This window comes from Anopheles cruzii, chromosome 2 (assembly GCF_943734635.1).
Source record: "Anopheles cruzii chromosome 2, idAnoCruzAS_RS32_06, whole genome shotgun sequence".
Classification (NCBI taxonomy): Eukaryota; Metazoa; Arthropoda; class Insecta; order Diptera; family Culicidae; genus Anopheles; species Anopheles cruzii.
In genome coordinates, this window is record NC_069144.1 from 44,594,795 (window position 1) to 44,619,319 (window position 24,525).

Below are 24,525 nucleotides of genomic sequence, written 5' to 3' on the forward strand. Positions count from 1 at the left end.
AAGTAAACTAAATTGGATTTTGTGCCATAACGAAGCGAAAACAATCAATTTTTCATTCATCTTTGCAAATTTGGTGCCTGGCACAAACAACAGGTGGACGTTGGAGGGCTTTCTATTTTTCCTCGAAGGCGCTCATGCCAATTATTATGCGATTTAAACAATCCTTCCGAAAAGCTATAATCGAAAATTCAGCTTTCAGCTAAAACCTTTCGCGCGAAACTTTACGAAAGCGTAAACAATTGACTTCGAAACTCCGCCTCCGGTTGAAGGTTTTGGTTGTTTTTCTGCTCCCTGAACTGAAGGTCGTTTTCCTGGAAGATGCTTCCAGGCTTACAATATTGCTTTGTTAACACTTTGTGCACTGTGTTTGTGTGCTGATGCACTCCATTTTCGAGCACCGTCTTGGCGAACGCCACTAAATCCTGAGATGCTCGGCAGCTGCACAATGTTGGTGAACAATGTTTGCCGTACCTTTAGCCGGGTTCCCGGAATTGAAACACTATTTGCAATCACGCGGATAGTGATGGGAGAGAAAAAATTAATCTGCGCTGCTCGTTGAACATCGACAAAGGAATTTCCAGCGCTCGTCCATAGCACGCAGGATGCACTCTACATTTTTTCGCACTGCCTGGGGGTGCCCCTTTCACGGGCGCGCGCGAAGAATTAAATTGAGTTGGACGGATTTGCAGATTCCTTTGGCGGTTGACAGCGCAACGATAGGAATCTTAGCGTTTTTTTTTTCATACAAAGAGTTCCACCTTTTGAAGGGCGAAGCGAAGAGCCACTATCAATCTTGGAACTACTTTGCGAGACTGACAAATAATTCTCCTTTTGCGTTTTAACCCGGGTACCGTTTCCCTTCAATAGTCAACTAAAATGTAGTATCCAGGAACGAGATTAATAACTGCAGCAAAAATGCAATTTACGATCCACCGAAACTGTCCGCAATGCGTAACGGGTATCAAATGGATCGTCGAGTAATTGGCAGATGAAGACGAACAGCAGTGTCCAATGCGCCCGCCGAAACTTCTGATTAATTTACACTGGTCCACCGTTGAAAATAAGGATAGATGGCGTTTCCCGAGTGTCGCCCCGTGCCGGCCCAGTTAACTGAGAGCATTTGGGAGGGGCAGCCTGTCGCATCAAGATTTCATCACAAAGTGCGATCCTTACATCCAACTCGTCTCGATGAAAGCTTACGGTAGGATAGCGGGTCATTTTAATGAACGATTCCGGCAAGCTTAAACCAGACTATCCTGCTTCACGTAGAGTGTCTCTTTTCGAACTCGAACACTTCCTAAAGTGGATCGGAGGAGCGAGAATGACGATGGCAAACTGCAGCCGCCACCTTTAGTGGACTGGACAGCGAAAGTGACCTCGGCCGGGAGTCACTTAGGGCCAAATGGAACCATAAAACGTGAAGATCTACATAAAACGGCATTATGTCACCGTCGGACAGGGCGTCAGAAGATAGGGCGTTATATTGATGGCCGCTGGCAGCAGCCCTTCGTACGGCGAGACTAACAGAGCGTGCGGACCGCTCCGTTCAAGTACATTCGTTACCCACTCTTGGCTGGCTCGTGTTGGAGGGCCCGTGTACCGAGCCACCGAGAGTCGACACTGGTGCTAAGCGCAACCGAAGTCCCAGTGGTGAGGAGCATGTTGGCGTCCAAGATTACGGCGCTCACTTGGAGCAAGAGTGCAGTTTCAATCAGCCGGTGTAATCCTTAACGGATCCTCCGGTGGTCTGTCAAAAAACGTGATCCTCTCGCAGCGTCAGGGTTCCCAGAAGCCTCTTATAAAATCAATCCGCGTCCATAGCGGAATTAGCGAGGTGCACGTCGAGTGGCGTACTCACCTTGAGCACAACAGTAATCTGTGAAAAAAATCACCTTGCACCCCCAGGAGAACCGTAGTGGTCACATGCTGCGGCTTGTGTGTTTCGTACTAATCCAGGAGCATATAGTCAAGTTCAGCCCAAGTGTCTATAGTTGCTAAACGCATTTTGCCCAACGTCAACGTCCATCAACGTTACATAGAAGCGTGCGGATGCGATGCAGTGTCCGACCGTTGGCTTCCGTCCTTGTTTACATTTCATCACCGGCTACGGAATATCAGGTGTCAGCAATCGAACGGCCAGAGATAGGATCAAAATGGTAAAGTGTGTTTAAAGCCGCTCTCGTTCCAGACATTCTGGGACCACAGGAGTCGGAGCCCTTCCCAGTCAGAGGAGAGGGCTTATTTTGACGGAACGATAAAACTCATAAAGTGAAATTACTGCCGGAGCTCCTGGATGCCCTCGTGGAGGTCGAGCAAAACCACATCAAATTGACCTCATCCCGTTTGACCCTCGCCCGGGAGCACCCAGCCAGGGCTTCGGTACACCTTTGTTGGGCGCGTAAATCAAGCAACAGGATACCCCCGGCGTTGGCATGCAGGACAAAATTGATGGCCACCCATAATGGTCAGCCATTCATTACGTTTACGGAAGAGTCCTTCCCCCAGCCGGTGTGTGTGTGAAAACTTTTCCAAAACAATCTTCGGGGGCAACCAACACGGAAGTCGTCGTCGACAGAACGGTCCGTTGCAAAATCCAGTGCCACTGGGCTGGAAACTTCATGGGAAAAGTTTGTCCCACCCCCCGGTGGTTGCAATGCAGCCCGGAGCCCTTCTCTGGGGCAACATAAAATTCCTCGCCCGAACCAGAAAATTGTTTCACCATGTGGCCACCATCTCTCGGTCGGGTTCCATAAAAACGAGACTTCACAGGTGTGCGACGGTGATATGACAATGGAAACAGTGTACCGAGAACGTGGTTCTGAGCCTCCGGAGGCACGCTCTTGGGCATTTTCTCTTGAGCAAGGATCTACCAGAATCCCAGCCGGTCTGTGAAGTCCTCCGATGTTTGTTCAACTTCCTTCATGGAGTAAAATTGTGCCGATGTTTTTGCTTTAACCCACCCCGATGAAGTGCTCAACCCAGCTTTCCTAGATAATGTCCCAGCGTATCTTCATTAAAAGCTTCCCACAAGTTGTTGACGTGTTTCGCGGCAACCTGCGTGCGGCAACGCGTCACCGTCACCGCGACCTACGCGAATGCCATATCTACGCCATAAGGTTACTGTCGACGGCACACACACACGCGGGGGGCTAGACACCTTCACGCAAATTCCAACACGGCGGAGCTGCGGGCGGCGTCACCCATTATCGCGGTGGCAGCTAATTAGCACCGTCTGTTGGGAGCCACACACACACGTGCGCCGCACACTCCATCGCTTATGCTACGCACCTCTCCCCGGCAGGCTTTTGTGCTGATGTGTTGGAAACGCTGCGCGGCGCGGCGCAAATGCAATGTCAACAAGGCACGAGTTCCGCGAGGGAGACGAAAAAATAACTCCACAGAACCGCGGGGAACGAGACCACTCGCTGTCAGGCGGCGCTGTCACCGCGTGCGCGGCATTGTCTGAGTGACAGCTCGGCCGGCGGGGGAGAGCTGCTGCTGCTGCTGGAGGCTGCAATGCAAATAGGGTCTCGGACAATTGCCCTTAACCTTTGCCGAGCCGCGGGGTAGGCGGCGGAGAGCGAATCTCTCACGGTCACTTTGCGCAACGGATACGACGCGTTGATTTTTTTGACACGTTTACCATTTTTTATTGGACCGTTTGTTTTTCGATCACGACACGGCACATGAAATGAATCAGTATTTGGGGTGACGTTGATGATGGCATTCCCAGCATCATGAATACGATACTTGTTCTACGATGCTACCTGGCCGAGATTGGTTTCGCAAACCCGGAGAAAGCGAGCAAACCGAACGCGACGCGTTTAACACACGGACTAAGGTACGCCGTGTCGCGCCGTGTTATCAATCCGCCGTGTTTCCGCAGCGCTTTTCCACACCAACACGCGAACGCAGCCCGAGGTGACAAGCCACGCACATGTGGGGACCTCCCCCTTGAGTGTCGGGTTTTTGGCGTCCATAACCGACTCCACGCCATTCCAGTTTGTTCCGGTTCAGCTGCATCGACGATGGCCACAGAAGCGCGTCGTGACATAACTGCAGTTCGTGATTGAAACAGACACTATGCGTGGTGATATGTTCCGGCCGATACTCGCCTTGGTGCTCTCGGATTGATGCGTTTACGCGACGACGTGATAAACGAGTGGCGCAGCTGTGACGAAACGAATTCATGATCCATCTAAGGAAGGCCACGAAGAAGGAAGCGAACATCGTAATCAACGTCCCTGGGGTGGCTTTTGGAGGGATTCAGCCACGTAGCACTAAATATCGCACGATCTGATTTAAAACGAAGATAAAATTATTGGCCCCGCCGTCGGTGGCGTCAGAAGCTTTCAAGCGTAAGTTGAATGAGGCTTCATAATTTACGGTTTAACTAAGAGTTTTAAACATTACACCATCCTTGATCTGCTTGCCATTTATCGGCCTGCTCATCAGCCTCCAGCCTTTTAAATGCTGCACACAACTAATGCTAATCAGGGCGCAACGACTTATGTGACACGCACCGCAACCGGAATTGCATGAAAAGACAGCAACAATGACGCTTTGCAATTTTGGTTTGTGTGTGCTTCGCTTCGCCCGAACCCGAACTCTATTGGTATGCAAAAAAGCCAACACGCAACAGTGCGCCTGCGATGGCCAAACAATTATTCATTACCGGCGCGGTCATAAATTTTAATTTTGGACACCCTGCATGGCTGCACAAATTGACTATCCCGACGCGCGGTTGGAACGTAAAAACGAGCTCAAGGCAGCGTGTAAAAAACGTGGCAGAGTGGCGCAAAGTTTGCAATAAAAACACAACGGGCGTATGTTTTATTTTCGTTTTCATTATCTTCATGTAAGACGACACGAGTCACATTCAGCTGGCAACATGAGCCCTCCCAATGGGACGCAAAAGATTTGTCAAACCACGGCACGGAATGGGAAGCGTAGTGACATCAGAGGTCTTAACAAAGCTTACCCGAAGGAATTGCTTCATCATTTCGCTTTCGCTGGCTTGCCGAAATGGCCAACAGAAATAAAAACAGCCACCCGAAAAACACGCAGCCCGTAAGCCTGGCCACATCCTTTAGATCCTATCAAAGCGTGGCCGTATCATTTATCCGATCATAATAGATGTATTATGTTGACCGGCATAAACAATGGAGGATTGTTTGCGTGTGTGCGCCTTTTTTGCGTTTCTCCGGTGCGACACACCTCGGGACGCACGGATTGACGTAAAGCCTCCCCGTGATGACGTTATGGTTCCGGATCCCGGTAGATGGTTTGTTGGTTTTTGGGCCCAACAGGCGCACCTAAGCAGATTACAGGAGACTCCGATGGGGATGCGATGCTAGCGAAATGGAACCTTCTACACATATGGGCGGAAGAAACTAATGTGTGCCCGTTTTTCGGGACGGGCAGCCAGACACTGAAAGCGATACGCATCCATCAGATGTTGCTTCCTCAGAGTTGTTGAGTGATGGTTGTAAGACACAACTTTGCCGGAATTGTGCACCATAGTTAGCGAAATTCTATTCGATGCCAGAGTGACGTCAAATGATGTCATGTTTGTCCACAAGACGGGAACGTTCCTGCCAGCAGTCGGCGTCATAGCTCGTTATCAACTTCTCGGAACGAAAGCTCGTTTTTGTAATCTGCGCAAACAAGTAACGATTTCCTGCCGGCCAACGCTACCGACTGCAGTTTTCGGTCCAAAAATTAAACCGCACCAAACGAGACCGGCCAAGACCTCCCGGATTATTACTGCATGCTCAGATGGCTTCATTAGAAGTTTGCGTTGTGCTAGACAAACTTAATTTCTGGTCCAGATAGTACCACCGACTTTTGGGACTCATGTTCAGGACCTTCCCACGTTCAGGACCTTCTAAACAGCCGCCCACCTTCAAGGTTGGTTCGTTGGCCGCAACAGGCGCCGAAGCAAACACAACGGAAACTCTGCATAATGAGGTGTTACCGATGAACCGGGGCTTCATGCGCCCGGACTCGGAGTGAGCTCGAAATCAGCCATCGATTTACTACCTCCTGACGATACAAATTGACCCGAGCCCGAGCCTGTTGCCGCTCAATATTGCTGATCTTCCTGGGCGGTCGAAACCTTTCATAACTACCTGTCCACAGGACCAAGGACCCGCACAGCAGCAGGTTGTACCATACGTTTCCCCAAGCAAACACCGGCACCGGCTGAACAGCGGCCTAAACAAGCCAAGAAGGATGTGGCGCGCATCGATGATTTCAGCAGTGACCGTATTCGTTTCGACCATTCCGACAGACCGCCACCGGGTTTCCACTGGTCGCCGACCGGACCGACACAGAAGATTTACGGACGCCTCTTGACCCAGCGTAGCCAGGTCCGGGACCAACAACTGCTGCCTTGTACCGTTTACTGACTCGATAATGGACGAGTCCATTCAGGGTGCTGGCGTGATGGAGAGTACCCATTTGCAGGAGGAGCTCCGGAGCGCTCTAGCGTCCGGTTCCGCCAGGACAAGCCAACTTCCGCCCCATTCAACGCGTTAAAGTCAGCTTCATGCATAAGTTAAGTATACCTTTCGGGGAGCCAGAAACCACCGAGAGGAGGGCGCACCGAGTCCGGAGTCCGCTCGAACACAAAAGCACCACGGAAAGGCTCCCGTTTTCGAGATATTTTCATACGGAAAACACAATGCACCCGAGCACAATGCAGGAGGGAAACGCATCGTTGTGTTCATAATTTGCAAGATGGGAAGATGCACCTGGCAGGCGCATCCATAGGTGATCACAATGAAGTACATCTTTGTTGTTAATGCGGCCCAGCGATGCATGTTTCAACAAATTCAAATGACCCTTTTAAGTATAGCACAACAACTGGGGATTGTGTTTACAAATGTTTTCGTATCCAAAACGGGCCTATCTGAAAGCAGCCATTAGGAGCTACAAGTTATGCACAAGATTGATGGACGAGCAAAAATAGTTACCCTCGAGAAAAATGTCAAAAACTTCAGCAAAACTCATAAAAGTCGCCTGTCGAACAAATCAGCTGCATCAGCTCCAGTCAAGAGCTGACGTAATTTGCCCACAATATCCCCCGTCCGAAGAAGTGCACTCAAGTGCCATCAACTGACATCTTCGTCAAGGCCACCGAGCATGGAACGGCTTGAAATTCTTCGCCCCATCCAGAGGGCCCTGTCTTTGGGACCACTCCGGGGCCTGACAGACTGAACGAGACGTCGGTCGCAACGTTGGCTCCGGTGCTGCTCGGTGGCACTTGAATTAGTAAAGATCATTTGTTCGTGGAGATGATCCAGAAGCCAGCCCGTCTCGCAACCGGCCACCCGAACTACACCCGGCCACCCGAACGAGCTGAGAACGGAGAATGGAATCCGGCACCCGGTGCATTCTTTCGCACTGGCCGCGCGCGTACCATGACACCGAAATTGAGTTCGGGCTTTTCTGGAGCCATTCAGACTTCCGGCTCCATGCTCCGTGCTCGGGAATGCTCGGGGAACGCGCTGTTCGGACGATCGTGGTCGTCCGAATGTTTAATTTCCGGCATCATTCTACGGCCCGCTACCACATCCGGCCTTGCGTGTTTATCATAATGCATCACATTGTTTGCCCCAAAGAATGGCCCAAGGTCTTCGATGTGCAACTAACCGGAACCGGTACGGTCAACCAGACTCCGGAGCCCAGGCTGCGGCAAGTAAAATTCCACCACCAACAGTGAGTTCCGGTTTTGGGGGAAATATTTAACAATCACTGGGAGAATTCAATTAGCGAAAGTATTTCGTAGGCCCGAAATGTGCTGGTCTATCATTAGAAGAAGTTCTCAAAAGGTGTCTCTCAGTGGGTCCATTTTCTGCCAGCTACAGGGCCCCATCTGCGGTATGCCCACCTCGGCCACCAACAGAAATACGAAGAAAGAGTAAAACCCCGCTCGCGGTAATAGGTTTCCGATGACGGTGAGCGGCACACATTCCGAACGCAATCGGAAGCAATAAATTACTTTCTTTCGATCGACCCGGCCGGCGTCCCTTTCTGGCGAAGGAACGAATTATTGATCGATCGGAGCTCGCAGCCGAGAATCTCGCAGTGGCAGGATGCTGCGATAATAATCGTAACGCCACGGGGTGTTGTGCCAGATACGGACCGGCATCATAAACCGTCGAGGCGAAGAAGAGAAGAGCGAGAAGTGTGACCGAGTTCTCTGAGCGGACATTCCGGCGTGAGTGTCAGTTCCGCGGCTCGATGGAGAGGGAGTGCGAGTGGGAAAATAAGAATTCCCCGTACCGGGTTCCGCCACCATTCTGATGATGGCCAGCTGATCAACAAGTAGCGGCAGGGGAGCGACGCGTTATCTATCGTGACGGTAATTGGGCTGGCCATCGAGATTAGAGGGTCTCTTCACTCCTACGAAAGAACACTACACTTCACTAGCTGAAGACGCTAATCTGCGGCCTGCGCCAGCTTGTTAGCGAACGGGAGGGCGGGCACACAAACTCCGCCCAAAAAGCAAGAGGCAACGGAAACGGAAATGGTTGGCTAATCAACGGCAGCCCGTTGGCAGCGCACGGAAAACACACGTCACGCCAATCGCCGGGATCGGGAAAGTCTTTCCGTTGATAAATAATTAACCAGCCGTCGCGGACGGCGTTCGTTGATTTGGCAGCCCGTTGAAGAGACATGTCTACAAAGCGCCGTGCTCGGCGTGTACCATTCGCTAATTAGCACCGAAGCGCTGGGGTCGGGAAAGTGAACAGTGGGCCTTTCGATTGGGCGAAAGTCCGGGGCGTCCAGCCAGCGCCTAGATGCCCGGGGCCATCGCAGGTATTACGAATGGGCGCTGGCCGGGCAGCGATGATGACATTCGCCAAAAACCTCCCAGATCCGCAGATGCTTTGGCCGCAGTTTGGCCGCAGATTGTACTGGGCTATGATTTGCAGACCGTCCACCGTGATTTGGGATTGTAGCGATTTATTGCGCGATCTTTTGATTACGACGCTCAGATTGGAGTCTTGGATAGCGCTTCGAGTGGAGTGGAGCTTGCGCGTTTGGTTGAGCATAAATTATTCAATTTACAAACCCGTGTTCATACTTTTAATGGTGATTGTTTGCGATTATTTGCTAACGGTACATTAGTTTCATCTCGCAAACCCCTATGGTGTGACTTACTGTGACAAAGCTGTATCCGTAGTTTTATTACCTGAAAGTATAAGAAATTTCGACACGATTAGCAAACTATTTGGCAGGGAGATTAATACGTTTACGTTAGCATAACTTTAAGAGACTTGTTTTTCATCATTTTAATTACGGTTCCATCATGATAAAAAGTATGCGTCGTTTGCAATCTGAAATGCCGTGCGGCAATTAAAGTTTACCCACCACCGGCACGGAAACAAAAGCAACAATTAACCAGTAAACGACCATTGCACACTCCCACCGAGCAGCGTTTGTGGTACTTTCGTTTCGGCAGAAGGGGTTGTCGCTCGGCTCCAAGCCCGCTCCAAGGGGTAAACAAACCCGTGGGAGTCGGCCACTTCCGTTACGCCTCCTATTGACGCGTACACGCGTTCCGGTAACTTTCTTATCTCACGCCAAACGGGCCGGTCGGTCATTGATTGTTGGTAAACGTGGGTAATTTGGAGTAATCAAAAACACTTACACCCCGTCGAAGGTGCACCCGATGTGATCGGTATTTCCGGTACACTCCGGGCAGTATGTTTCCGGCTCGTCCACATCCGGAAATATCCGCGATCAATGGCGTTGGCGATCGTGCGAGGTTTTGCGAAGTTGCCATGTGATTACGCTGATAAATCCGGACGGATGTATGTGGGCATTAGGTGATCCGAGTTTTGCCAGGCCCACCAACAAGGTAACCATCAATATCTGGTAGACCCATCCAGCGCTCACATCACGCCGCGTTTGCTGGCGTTGATATTTATTTATGTTGCGGTGGGCGGTCCGGGTCATTGCCATCGACGGCGCGCGCGCGAGACAATCGGCGCGCCGCTAATCCCACGCCGTGCCACGCAGCGACGACGCCTAATTGCTTTCGAAACGCAAGATTTGCGCGCCGCCACCACCGAGCGCCGTCAACAAATTATCACATCGATAACGCGAAGAACCCCCTCCTGGATGACTCATGCCGCCGTGGTGGTCGGTGGGAGCGTCGCTGACGGTCGTATCATAAAACAATCATAACCTCCCACGGGTAGAGTGCCGCTCCGCGAAAAAAACCTCGAAAAAGACGAGCGAACGTTAAACTGCAAACAAACGAAACCTCCCAGATCTGGCGAGATGATGGCGCGGTTGAAGATGAACAGCAATGATTGCTTTCCACCCGGCCATCAGCTTGCAACCTGCATTCAGGCGGGCGGCCCGGAGTAAAGCCCGTAATGTGCCATCATTACACCGTGCGTCTGGCAGAACGCAACGGGGTGGAAAATTTGTTGCAATTTTCTCCCCGTCGACGAGTGTCATACGGGCGAGCGTTTGGAGAGAATGACGGTGTACCGTCAAGAGATGCACTTGCACCGCACGGCGGCACAAGTGGAGCAGAGCCGCACATCCTCGCTATCCCGTGCTTTGTTTCTTTTCATTACTTACGCCGGTTAGCTGCAGTTATGAAAGGCTGTTTTCACTCATAAACCTATCGGGAACCGGCTGGGTGGGGGAATTGTGGCCGCACGAGCGCACAGTTTCCCAACATCGAGGACATCTTCGGTACACATTCCGTTCCGACATACCGTTTTTCTGATTTATGATCAGAACATTAAAATTGTACACAAATTATGAAGTAACGTTCGTTGTTTCACATATCAGCCGGGTAATTTATTTAATTATTATTAACACTTTTACCACATCTTAATTGAACCAAATATTTTCACATAAAAACGAAGTACTTCTGGACGTTTTCAGCCTCAGCCTACTGTGCTTAGCTGACGAAAGTCAACGAAAAGAAACATTCAACTATACAAACGGCAAGCTTCCAAGCAACTTTGTCGCATCTTTTCAACGACCAACTAATCGCAATTCCAGACTACAAAAAGTCAGCCTCACTTCAGTGAACCGTTTATCCAGATGAGCGAGACGACGTTGATTGTGGAGCCCCCTTCTCAAACTCTCACCCACAGCTCAACCCGGGCAGCATTGACGGGCCGCACCAGTAATCACCATGGCAGATGACACCGGCGCTCTGCTCGGGCGGTGCGATGCAAGTGAGGAGCACATAAGAAAGCGAGCAAACAAACAAAGCATAGCAGGCTGATTTCAAGCTGCCATCACGACAAATTGCTTTTCAACTGCCGCGCTACGGTACAGCATCCATTTGCTAATGTACGGGCGACGCGCTGTGCACTGTGCTACTGATTCGAGATGCGGGCCTGACGAGAGAAAGCCTCACGCATACGGCTCAAGGGCTTAGGCAATTTGGGGACGAAAAGCTGGAAATCGTGTCAAGGAAAGCGAAAAGTAGCACCGCGCGTGCCGGTCCCCATGCAAACGTTGACTGGAAAATCCTTTTAAAGGGAGCGTGTTGTGCGTTCAACAAGCACCGAAGCGCCTTTAAACATTGCCCGTGGCACATCGCTTACCAAAGCATGGTTCCATACAGGGTCGGTTAGTGATGTCAAACAAACCGACCATCAAACCCGAGGATTACGCCATGCGCCGGGCGGCATTTTCCGCTCATTTAACGCTTCAAACCACACGCGCGTCAACCTAAAACAAACCTAACACGGCCGGCGGAAAACATGGTCGTTCGGTCCGGTTATTTAGCTCGGAAGATAAATCGATTCGGCCACCGCGTGTCCACCGGAGATTAATGAACGCCGTGAAAGCCGTCGCGGTTGCCCGGGATGCACCGCGTTTTAGCGGTTCGGCTGCCGTGCCGTGTCAACACACACGGCCCGAGTGCCCGAGTGCCCGAGTCGATCTAAATGCAATTTTCCTTCGGTGTCCTTGAAACGGCTTTATTCCTGGGAGCGCAAAGTGGCGAGCTGCGGGCACCATCGGTCAACCGCGAGCACCAATAGCCCGAGGGGCCGGTGGTCAGTCGGTCGTGAGCATCAATCCTGCTCTAACCCCGGCAGCCATTTTCTGCCCTCAAACAAAAACACTGGGTGGACCGATGGCAGCGGGGACGGAAATAGCTTCTGGGTGGCCACGGGGTTTAGCCATGTTTGGCGTACAGAATCAATCAATACCGGTTCATCAACGTCACTTGCCGAGGCCAACGTTGCCGGGGCTCGGGCTCGGGCTCGGCTCGGTGGAAAAGTTAGTTTTGCCAACAAATTAAGCACGTTTCGCAGGCCGGAAAAGCGATACTTTTTCACGTTGATGGAAAGCGTCCACCCTGGCGACCGTGTTACTGTGCCCACGCCGCCGGGTTTGCTGTCATCGAAGCCATTTACACTTTTCGGAGCCTTTTTTCTCTACGTCAATTTGGGACGATGGTAACGGGAAAGCCAGGGGAGCAGCCGGCTGTCGGAGCCTATCAGGGAATATGTGACGCGGTTACGGCTTTGACTACAGCCCACCAACAGTGGACTGATTCGTTAGGGCTTTAAGCGGTATTTGCATTTTGGAATGCTTTAATGACGTGACCGACTAACATTTTAGCATAATCAATTTACGATAGGCTTGGGGACAGATTTGAATCTATTCTCTGTCTAAAATTGAAAAGTTTATCATTCTTCGATTAGTCAATAAAGATTAAGTATCAGTAAAAGACCATCTAAGTGATAGAAATATACGGGTTTGGGTTTTATATGCTCAGATTATAAAATTCCTAAACTTTTATGGTCCTTTGGCGCGAACGTTTTATGACGATACCTGACAGCTCCGTGGTAAAAGTTCTCTGGAAAACATTTACTCTAAAGTAACCTCGAAACGCCAAACTTCCCCAGTCGCAAAAGTCCCGTGGGAACAGCACTTTAAACCGGACCATACTCAACGCACCTGGAGTTGGGCCAAAAAGAGATAACTACACGACGGATGGATACACATCCGTGCATACATTTGCACCTTCGCATGGTTGCACCCGACAGTTGGCAGTGGGACACAGCAAACAGTCCTATGTCGTCGAGCGGGAAGCGGGTTATTCATACAGTAAATAAAGCATAATCTCTCACTCGTCGGATGGCTCAGCAACCCTTCCCATTGTGAGGCACGTCTACTTGAGTTCCACACGAGAATGAATTTCGTGTACGGACGGGCTAGTCAAAATGCATCCCAAGCTACCCGGTGCCTTCCTCACATAAACCCAATTTCGAGCATGCACCAGATGAGTCGTGACGCAGCAACGCTTGCTCGTAAATTAAGTCATTATTCGTTAGAAAATATTCAACAATGAAAGACTAATTTCCGTTCGCGGTCCGTTCGTGAGATAGGCGACAAAAACCCCCGGTTGACGATTTATGTTTTATTTTTTATTCCGAGCTGAAATATGAATCGCCCCATGCGCCATTAGCCATGCAAACGACCGTTCGTCCAGCCGGCCCAAAAAAGGCCACGGTGCACATTAATGTTGGACGCGGATTCATGATATGCAAACATTTTTGCGTTAATTTTGAATAGCATTAAAATTTCTTTCAATAACATAAAAAAACCCTGGCGCCATGCATAATCCTCGCCACTTCCGGAAATCCCGGAAGCCAATTTGTAGCGAATGCGGTTTTTGTTTTTCGCCCGTAATGAATGTGGGAAAGAAAATGGCAGCATAAAACGGCGGCCCGTTTTATCGGTCCGCGCTTTTTTTTTCTCCACCACCTTTCTGCCTCGGCCGGATGTCACTTCGAAGCTGGCTGCAACCGCTCTAGCAATGATTTGAACCGCGTCGTGCGAAGAAGCCGCCGCCGCCGCCTGGAGCACGCGAGAGCCCAGACCAGGTACAAGGGAAAAAATGAGTCCATTCGCAAATGGATGTTGCATGTTCCTAACGGGCCAGCGCCATTCGGGTGGAAAAACTCGGTGCAAAGAAACTATGAATTATTTTCATTGCTCTTTCTTGGGAGATCTAATTTTTCCTCTCGCGCTTTCCGTCGCTGCAGCACACGCCGCTTAAGGCCTTCGGCCTTCGGGCACGAAGACAAGGGGGCTCAAAATTAGCGGTGGTGGCGTTAAATAATTCATCGCCAAACCACATCAGCTGAACGCCGCGACCCCTGCAAGAAAGTATCATATTTTCCGCGAACCCAGAGAAATATGTGAAAAATCTAGCCATTAGGGGGCCGAGAAAAGAAAATAGAGTAAGAAAACTTGTGGGGGGCACAAAGAATACGCACTGCCCGGAAGTGCGGCACAACTGAAGCGGCCCAACCCAGTCCGCCGTGGGCCAAGACAACCGCTATGTTTATGAGCGTTGAAAGACGGCCATCGCCGACAGAGCCCGCCCTTGCGGTGGCAGCTCCCGTTCTGCTCGAAGCGACAGACGGCGCTTCTCGCCATTCTCGGTCTCTTCGGCGTTTGCGTGACCATCCGAAGGTCGGTCACGACAAACCTGCCGGTTCCCCGCCGAGTGGGCCGCCTTCAGGTGTTGCACCTTGCCACTGAACCGGTGGTGGTGTTGTTCTAGGGCGAATCCGGTTCTTCCGGCCGGCCGGTACTCGTCGTAAAGATCGGAAGTAGTACCGTAAAGAAATAACCACCACACCACCCTGCGACTTACGCTGCGCGATTAATTAGATTTATTTCAAACAACCCAGGCCCAACCCAGGCCCCGTTTGCGTAACTGTCTACGCAACCGCGGGTCCACCTTCTCTGGTACACGATTAAAGACGACCTGTGGTTTCTGCTGGGGCGGAAGCGAACGCCCCGTGGTGACGGGACGGCGCCCGGGTTAAACATCGGCATCACCATCAGCATCATCATCATCATCATCATCGTTCGGAACATCTTCTCCAGCGGTACTCGCCGGTGGGGCCAACCACCGACCGTGCGTATCTTGATTGATGGAAGTTTAACACTCACCGACAGCCATCATTTAGATATGCGGCCCAGATATGCCGGCCGGTTAATATTCTCCGGCAAAACATGCGACAGAGCGGCCACAGCGAGTGCCTACGAAGCATGTGCTTAATTTTCTGGGTGTCCCAATGTCCACACGTTGTTTGCTTTTCTCGGTTAGCTTTCGTAATATCGTTAATGTGTAGATTACATTATTTATTTACAGAATGTAGCGCGGCACTTGACCGTGCCCAACAACCGTAAACATATTAAGGACTCAATTCGGTCGGTTAATCATTAGCCACCAATCAATAGCTCATTACTTCGGGGTGTACTTGCGGACGGTGTATTGCACCGTTGAATACCGCAATCAAAAGCTGAACGCAAGTCACGCTGCTCGCAGTTTCCGTGCCGATCCTTGTGAGGATCACGTCAGCGGTCATTAAAATTGTTTGTCCGTATTAACGCCACCATCACGGCCGCCGAGCCGATTTGCTGCTTGACATTGCCTATGTAAATTACGCGCCAATTGACGGTAGTGCGAGTTGATCGGACCTATTGACATTGGTGCGCTGCGACCTCGACCTTCTCGGTCGGGACTTTATCCGCCGGTAATGAGGCTGTGAGCTGAGTGCGTTCCAATAATGTCACAACTCACTTGCGCAGGCGGCTCGACTACATCGAAAGCTATCTGACTTATCTCGCTCGGTTCGCGCTCTAATTAGGTTAAGCGAAAGCAAGCCACCCAAGGTTCGCGGGTTGAAGCCGAGCAGACATTGGGATATTCGATTCGGTTAAACACCCAAATTTATGGTTTCACTTTCGTGCACTCACAGCACGAATCGGTTATCGCTGGAAGTGCCGTACCTTGAAATCCGGAACTCGGCGCACACGGCACATAAATGTCACCGTTTGTTTGCGGCTTTACGCGTGCGCCAAGAGTGGACGCGGATTATCCAAAACAGACGCCAACTCACCGCGCACCGGTGTAGGAGGAGGTGCCCAATTTGGTGCTGGTCAGTTTCAAGCGGCGCCGCGTAGGGGGCCACCAAGTGGATTTATAGCAGCCAGCGGGTTCCGCGAGGGAGACGTTAGCATTTTTTAGCAAAAGCTCGACCGAAACGAAACACGCCGGACGGGCTGAGCTTCCAAATCGGTGCTTCTACGGATATAATGAGGCCCTGCCTACACACGTCGAGATATCAAGTATATATTTTAACCCCAGAGGATCACTGGTCCGGAGGATGGACATTGCCGACCGGGATTATTGCAATAGAAAATGAAGACAAACGACCTCTAATGGAAGTGCAGTGGTTGGCAGGGAGCTCGGAAAACAAAGCTCGATGCCTTGAAGATTGAGAAGTAGGTCACACGAGCGTTGCTACTTTCGCCACCAAAAGGAGTACTAACAGATCGACGCAATGTAGTTAGAGGATCACATATTTGGCTAGCCGAGGCTAATATCAATTTGAATGATAATTGATGGCGTGAAAAATGAATACGTTGCTTGCCACGCTTGGAAGGACGATCTTTGTTTCACGCCACAATGGCTCACGCTCATCTTGCGATCGCGATCGCGATCCAACGACGCGACGCGTCCGGCGTGTGTAGGCGCAGGGGTAATTTAGGCGGAACGATTTCACAGCTGGATTCAAAAGTGTTCATTCTTTTCGGCAACCAGACAATGACAAATGGTTCGCGTAATGACGTGCGCACCATACACGGACACGACGACGCGGCCCGGGCAGCCACGTGGGCGAACCCCACGCGGTCCTAATGACAGTCCGGAGATGCCCGTCAGTTTGCAAATGATTTCTGGTGGCAGTTTGAAGTTGTGATTTCGTGGAAACCTTATTTTCGCAGCAACATACTGCACCGGCACCCGTAATCATCGCATCGTAAAGGTACCATTTGAGGAGCCGCTAATGTGTACGTTGCACAGGGCTTCATCAACTTCGACGAGCTCCGGAGTGGCCTAACGATCTGCCTAACCATGACGACACTCCCCATACGCGGCGCCACACTAATGGGACACGCCAATCCCCAAACGGGAGATGGGTAGCAACGCATGGGCCGGAAAAAGTGGTGAAACTTGACCCATATTGCAGCTCGAATGTCGCACGCGATCGCTGCAATGGCTGCCGGATGCCGCACGGTGCTCGTGGCGATCAGCTGCGATCCGTAGCGATAATTATTTATTTTCGACATTCGAACCCGCCCCTTGCTGGGCCCAGCCGGTGGCCATCCGGTACCCCTTTCCCGCTGGCTGGCACGATTCACTTTCCTTGACGCTTGCCCTTTTGCGGGCGGTGCGCGGTCGGCGACGATTGTTTGCGCTGACGTTTTGCGCGTGAACCTTCACGGTATCCGCGACACACTGTTTCGCGATCGGTCGCCCGATCGGTGCACACCGTCTACGGCCTTGGCGGGTGGGGGAGCAATACACAGAGAGGGTGAGAGAGAGGGCGAGAGGCCTCCCGGGCAAGGTCCGCCAATCACACGGTGCCTTATTTAAATATTTTTCATTTTCCGCTGCGTAATCGATTGACCGTTTCGATTTCGATCGGTTCCGTTGCTGACCGGTTGACAGCTTCATTTTGGGAGCCGAGATCGTGCCGCCAGTGGAACCTATCGGATCCATACCCGGATCGGATGGCGTGTTGATGGTGCAAACGAATAATACGCAGATCACAACACTGCTCGGGTCCGATTGAGGTAATACGACCGATTGATTTGGCGGCTACTGCCAGCCTGGCATGGCAACACGTGCCATAAAAGTGCTCCGGCAGTACCATAAATCCGTAGTGACTTTGAGCAAAATGCAAAACATTCCATCGAATATGTTGAACGTTATTTACAATAAAACCCATTATTTAACCGCCAATTCGTGTGCCAGTGAAGTGTACTTACAATAAAATGGATTCAGGAACTGCGAAACAGCAATTTGCATTCGACTCGTTCATTCGTTCGAACTAGCTAGATGACGACACAAACTTCAAGCAGCAGCAGCCAGCAGTTCGAGATGAAAACCCAACGGCCACTCCAACCAGCACCGCAATCGGCTTCGCTTCCCAAATCCTTATCTTATCGCCGGGCCGGATGTTAGCATAGGAACGGTAGATCGGCGGCGGCGACGGCACCACATTACCATATGCGCATCGTGCACCTCCGGTGCTCGGTGGCCAGCCGTGGGAGTAGCGTTTTATCACGGCCCAGGCAGGCACTCTGCTTACGCAAACACTACTTGGTGGCCAATAAACGTTTTCGATTCTGGAGCCCTGTTTTCTCGGCTCGGCGCTGCAATAAACCGGGACTTGCTGGTTGTGGCCGCGCGTTGATGAAGCAAGCGGCGCGATAGCGATATGTTGATATTACCGTGGGGGGCCACGATAAACCAATCGATCGATCGAGCGCCTACACACCGGCTCGAGCTGGGGTCAAAAACTCACTGTAGGCTGAAGGATGTATGTAACAAAAACCACGTCCCAAACGCCCTATCAAATTCGAATATCTGCTCGATTGGCTTTTGCCACACAACTTTATGAGATTTTAAAACACAGACCGCTCAACGCGGTGCCTTACTGACGCTCGCGCTGATGGTTAAGGATAAATGACACGCGGCGCACACCGCGGTCGTCAGCAATGCGTTATGCAAACACGGAGATCGTAGACACTTTTTCTTCGCTTTTCCCACCGGGGGACTGTACGATATGCAAGGCACAAACAATGCACTAATACGAACGAAATATACGCACGCGCGAGCACTCTGTCGGACATCCACGGGACGACTGAGTGCGCGAACGAAAACGTGGCCGCGACCACCAGCCTCGAACGCGAGAAGCCCGAGAAAGAGACCGAGCACACGCGAAGGGGGTTCGGCTGGCTCTCTCGCTCCCATTGCGGACCGTCTCGGCTGGCGTCTCGCGTGGGGGGGAGCGCCGATCGTCGGCCACAACCCGAAAACAAAAATTAAGCCACCGTCGATCGACGATCGCGGTGGCGAAGCGTGTAATCGGGTGGCGGCGGCACCGCGACACAATCATCGATCGGATAAAATTAATGACCAGTGGCCCGGGGGGGCGAGTGAAAGAGAACGTAAACAACAGCGCATAGAAGGCGCAACACAAAACATATGATCACTTTTTGCGCGATCATACTGAACAACGATCGACTGCAAGGAGCGCGTATGAGCGAGATAGCCTATCGAGCTGTCGCGACCTACGCCGCCAGAGACACAATACCGCTTCTACGCTGTCGAAGGATGATGATCGTCGTGGGATGGTTTCGCCGTCGGAATGCGTTGGATGCTGCGGTGACGTGATGTGCGGACCGAACGCAAAGTAGGACGAAAGCGATACGCGACAGACAAACGGAACGAGGGAGAGAGAGAGATACCACAAAACAAACCACGGTGCAGTCGGACCCGGCGGATAAAGAGAGTAATTAGAGATGCAGCAGCAGGGCGCCAGAAAGTGGTCGGAAGCGAGACGGAAGCAACCTGTCGAAGCAATCGGGCCTTTTCCACTGTTTGTCACACGCGCCACGCAATGGCAGTGACCACGACGGAACCAACAACAAACACACCGGACTGCCGCAAACAAACAAGCGCAAACAAACCTCGGAGCGGGCGGACCGAGCATATCAGCGCAGCATAGTAGGCCGAGCTGCATAGCACTGAAAGTGCAACGCCACCCGTTGCATTCACATTCCTGTGGCAAACATTCGATACATTCGTGACACGGCGTTGCCGTCGTGGCAACATCAGCCGCACGAGACTCCGGCATCTCCGGTGTTGCATAAATTAGCGTTTCGATGAACGTGCTGTGAAATGCGTCGGTAAATTGAGACGCCCGGGAACATGACGCTCTCGATGTAGGCTTCTGTTTTGTCACAGGGAACCAGGGTGCAATGTAAATTAGATGGCACATGGCGACTAACCGAGGTGACATTTTTCTACCATTTTTATTGGACTTCAATGATGGCCTAGCTTCAACTATAAACATAATTTCCATCATTCAGCCATCTATCAACGTGTCCCAAATAACGACATCGACGGATTCGCATTTACAGATTATTACAATTGGGTTAATTTTCAACACCCAACCTTCGCCGGGCGCGACATCCCCGACGGCCGTTCCATTGGGTAATTAATAGATAATGTTTCGCTCGCTTCGCACAGTGAATTGAATTTAGCCACCCCAAACGCAACCGTATCCGGTTACCGATCCATCACTGTTCGACTCTGGCAGAATCACAGCATTCCACCTCGATGGCAGCATCCCACGAACTACACGTGTTCGTTCGCGATCCGATCACTCCAACGGATCAGCGCGGTGAAACACGAATTAATTATTGCAGTATTCGCTGCCGCTGTCGGAACAAACAATCAGCATCAACATAATCATCAAAATCAACACCGAAAAAGGGGCCCTAGTGTACAGCCCTAGATCCTAGAGCCTGTGGAGTGGGTAGCCTGCCGCGCCGGGCTAGAGAACAAAGGACAAACATCACTGCGTTCGTTATTGATGTTAATGGGTTCGCCTGGGAAACGGTTTCATCGGCCGTCGGTAGGTCAGCCGACAAAATGGCCGGCACGCCGTAGAAACACAACCATTACTCATGTTGCAATACCGGCACCCAGCGCTGCCGACAGCCATAAGCTTCCCCGACCCGTGCTGGCTTTCACCTTCGCCGGTGGCGGATTGGGAGCCGGACGAGCCAGCATTAAACTTGCATCCCGAAACCTGGGAGGGGTCCTCGTAGAGCAACTCAGCAACACAGTAGCGAATGGGGCAAAGATTTGCAACAACCACAGCGGCCCACAGTGGCCTCAAATCAGCATAATTCAGAGACAATTGACCAAACCGCCGAGCACTAATCGTCGTTGTCGTCGTGCTGTGCGGCGTTGTCTAATGTCGGGCGACGGGCAACAAAGGGAAGAGTCCCCAGTGATGATGGTAGAAAATGACGCCCAAATGAGGAGCTAGCTCTTGGGGGGCTGGGCCGCGGCTGGTGCGTTGCGGAGTGGAGGAAAATAATGTACAGTTGATTACTTAATAGGAACGAATTAATTTCATAATTGAATTTATATCAGCACAAACATCAACCTTCTTCCCATCGCTGGCTGCCGTCGGACCGCCGTTGCTTTCAGTCGCCCGGCCGATGGCTAAAGGATATTACCGACCGAGCGGCCTGAAGCGGGAACGATCCTAACCGAGCAGCGGAAGGTTGCGTGTCGCTCGTCCGCAGACCCGTCCATTACCGGGGGGCCGTTCACCGGGGACTAAACAGTAGCAGAGCAAGGAAACGGAACAATGACAGTCGTGAAACGCAAGCAGGTGTTGAAAAAGGTGAACCACTACATCGGCGGGCACATTTCGCAATGCTCGCGGCTAACGGAAACGATGTGCCAAGCCGATGTCTAGCTCTAGCCACAACGGTTGTGTACGCCACACAAATAGTTTCTGCATAGTGCCGAATGGAAATGGAGTGGAAATAGTTGCTCCGAGTCCGACCGGCAGCTGTGGCGAGAGTTGTGTTTCGATCGATTGGCCCACTCGCTGAGCTGTGGAGTCTCCACCAGCGTGCGCCGGATGCAGGAATGCATAAATACTGGCGCAACAAATCGGCTTAACCAACGGTTGCGTGGGTAACTGCAGCAAGAATGTTTACATTTCACGGGGCCAACATTCCGAACTGGGCCAATACGAAGCGGCTTAATTCCGCGGGAAACAAAGGCGGAACGCGGAAACGTAAAACATTTCATACCTTTTTTTTTGGGTCGAGAATGCCGCGAAGGTTTCTCAGAATTCTGTTTAATTAGCAGTATCATGATGGAGGCAGTGAAAATGTTGCAAATACCTTACATTTGGTGACGGACTTCAGTGAAAGGTTCAAATGAGTCCTGTTGTGCTTATTGAGATGTTTTTCCGTGAAGGGGTATCGCCTGCGTCTGGGAAAATGCCCAACAGCGAGCAGGATATTGCGCAGATAACATAGCTCAATGTTTGCGAAGCCCCAATACGATCCCCGAATGACGTCATCATCGCGAAAGGGGCCACTTAACGATAAGAGGCCGTTTGGGCTAAACGAGGAAAAACCGCCTCCGGGACTGTCGTAAATCACTTTGATGAGTGGGAAAATGTTGAGATAATACCGATCGGTGGTACACCTGAGCGCAGTAGTATTAATACGGTTCAACTGTAGTAATGTACACCCATTTTGATAAAGCTGTAATGCAACTTGATACACTGCCCCCATTCGGCGGCCCGGCTGAGCGGGAATTAAAATGGGAACCAAATTTTGGCAAATAAAAACAAGCCGCAGGGCGCTCGAATGTCCTTTGAATTCACTCCGCACGCACGGCGCTCCGAGTTGCCGCGTCGTGTTTACGAACAGTGCCGCGGTTTAACGGTGCCGCGGTTTCGGTTCCTCACTGGCTAACGATGCCATAAACACCAGAACCCTCTAACGACGATACGGATGAGTAAAAAAATGATAAATTGGCGTAAACAACCGAGTACTGAGTGAACCGAGTGTCGACGACGAACGTCCGGTCGGGGCCAAGGTACACTTTAAACCAAATTCAATCGCCCGAACCGGATCCATCGTCCTCCACGGCGGGATGGCCGAAAATCAGGGATGTGCCGCAGGCCCGGTGCGAGCGAGACCCCGGTGAAAATCCGTCGGATGAAAACGTTGTTTGGCAAATAAATAAACACTGGCGGCAGTAGTAATCTCGCCGGTCAGAGTCTGTGAAAGCAGCGCCAGTGGTAGAACCGCTGAGATGCTGCCGAAGTCATCGTTCCTTCGGGGAGTCTGGAAACAGTATCCGGAATAGTTTACCGGAGGGCAACGAGGGCAACGATAAACAGATTGCGCCAAGCAGGTATTGCTTCAGCTGTGTGAAGGGAACTGATTAGGCTGTAAGGATTTAGAAAACAAGCCAACAAGGCAAGTCCAAAGTTTTTAAAAAGGGCTTGAAGAAATGCAAACAAAACCTGTTGGACCGTTGGTTCAGTGGTTTCGGAGAAAAATCATAAACCATTATTTTGGCACACAAAGAGCTCGAAGTATCGATTCCAGATCCCAGAATTTCGAACCCCCGGGCGGTTCACTGTCGGCATTAAAGATAAACAACATCCGTAGGCCGCCGACCGGCCAACGTTTCGGCGGTCCGAATTTGAATCGAGCGAAGCAATGTTAATGTTTCAATGAAAGCAGTAACAGTGTAGGATACTGTAGGAAGTGGATTTAACAACAGCCTAGATTTCCGCTCACAGAGAGCGCAACGACGAATCTACGCCGAAGCAACTGGCACGCTCTTGCGGAAGATTCCCGCTGCTTGGCAATCGTTGGCACTACAGATACCCTATTTCCGGTGCCGGGCAGCCTCCCATCCGCCGGGTGATCACGGTACGTGCGGTCACGTTTAGCCGTAAATGTAATCTTTTATCCGGCCCAGCACAGCACGTAGCCCCCCCCGACTAGGTCCGAGAGACGCTCCGGGCATTGCATGATGGTGGGGACTCGGCGAACTGAGTGTGATTTGCTGGCCCGAGTTACGCGATCCTCTCCTCCAACAAGATCCATAAACGGTGTGTAAGCCGATAACTTACGTCGCACAATTAGTCCGGGACCTCCCGGCCAGACAGTGGGTAATTCCTCAATTACTTGATTGGTCGATGAGGCCAACCGCCCGTTCAATTCCGTGCTACCGCGACCGCTTTGCTGATTGAGCTTGATTGCTGTGCGCGCCTTTCGGTGGCGATCTGGTTTCTACGACGGTTTTTCGTTTCATTGTTCTGAACCGCAGTTTTCCAAGAACCGACATTCTGTTTACTCTGCCCGACCTCCTCGGCGGGGCTCGGCAGCATCGGAGGGTGCGCCGTTTAGCCCCCTGGGTGACCCTGACCCGAGGCCCGTGTCCATCGCTCGACCGCGAACCAGTTAATCAATTCCAATCGAACGCACAGCATTCGGAAGGGTAAGTTTTCGGCTGTATGTTCGGGGTCCTGGGCCGCGTCTAATTAAAGTATTTGGTCCCATTTAGCCACTCAGCCGAGCGAGGCGTTTGAAAGGCCCCGAAGACGCAGCGAATGACACACCGCCACAGTGTCTTTGAAAGCATAAAAAAGCATGTCGTCATTCTGTTATTACTCAAACGCGGGGCCCTCGGATGAGCCCATGGCAATCCGAAGCCTCGTGAAATGCGAGCCACGGAGTGTAACAGAGTAGCAATCATCGCACCATGAACACTGAACGGCTTCCGCCGTGGCTTACGGTGGCCGATGCTGAGGAAGACGAACGTGCCCGAGAGTTCAAACAGACAGCAGACGCGTAAGATGACACCTCCGTGGTGGTTGCGTTGTGTCTCGTTTGCTTTGTATCAACGTGGTTTGTGAGCATAACGAGCGAAAATAAACAATCGGTTTGCTTGGCGCGCGTGAATCAAACCCCCCATCGCACCAACGGCGGCAGCAGCCATAACAGCGGGCGCAAGCTCCTGGTGAGGAGGGTTTTCCATTTTGCCACATACAAAATATTGTTGCCAGATGCCTAAGCACTTTTACCTTTCCTTTG

At 51.5% G+C, this 24,525-nt stretch overlaps 1 protein-coding gene across 1 annotated transcript in view; it reads right to left on the reverse strand.

The window, feature by feature from the left end:
- LOC128267941 (rap guanine nucleotide exchange factor 4) overlaps positions 1–9,183 on the reverse strand; it is a 46,004-nt gene extending 36,821 nt beyond the window's left edge. The window contains exon 1 of the mRNA XM_053004906.1: positions 9,172–9,183. The gene's annotated coding sequence lies outside the window, so the exon portion shown is untranslated. The remainder of the gene's footprint in view (positions 1–9,171) is intronic.
- Positions 9,184–24,525: the final 15,342 nt, after the last annotated feature.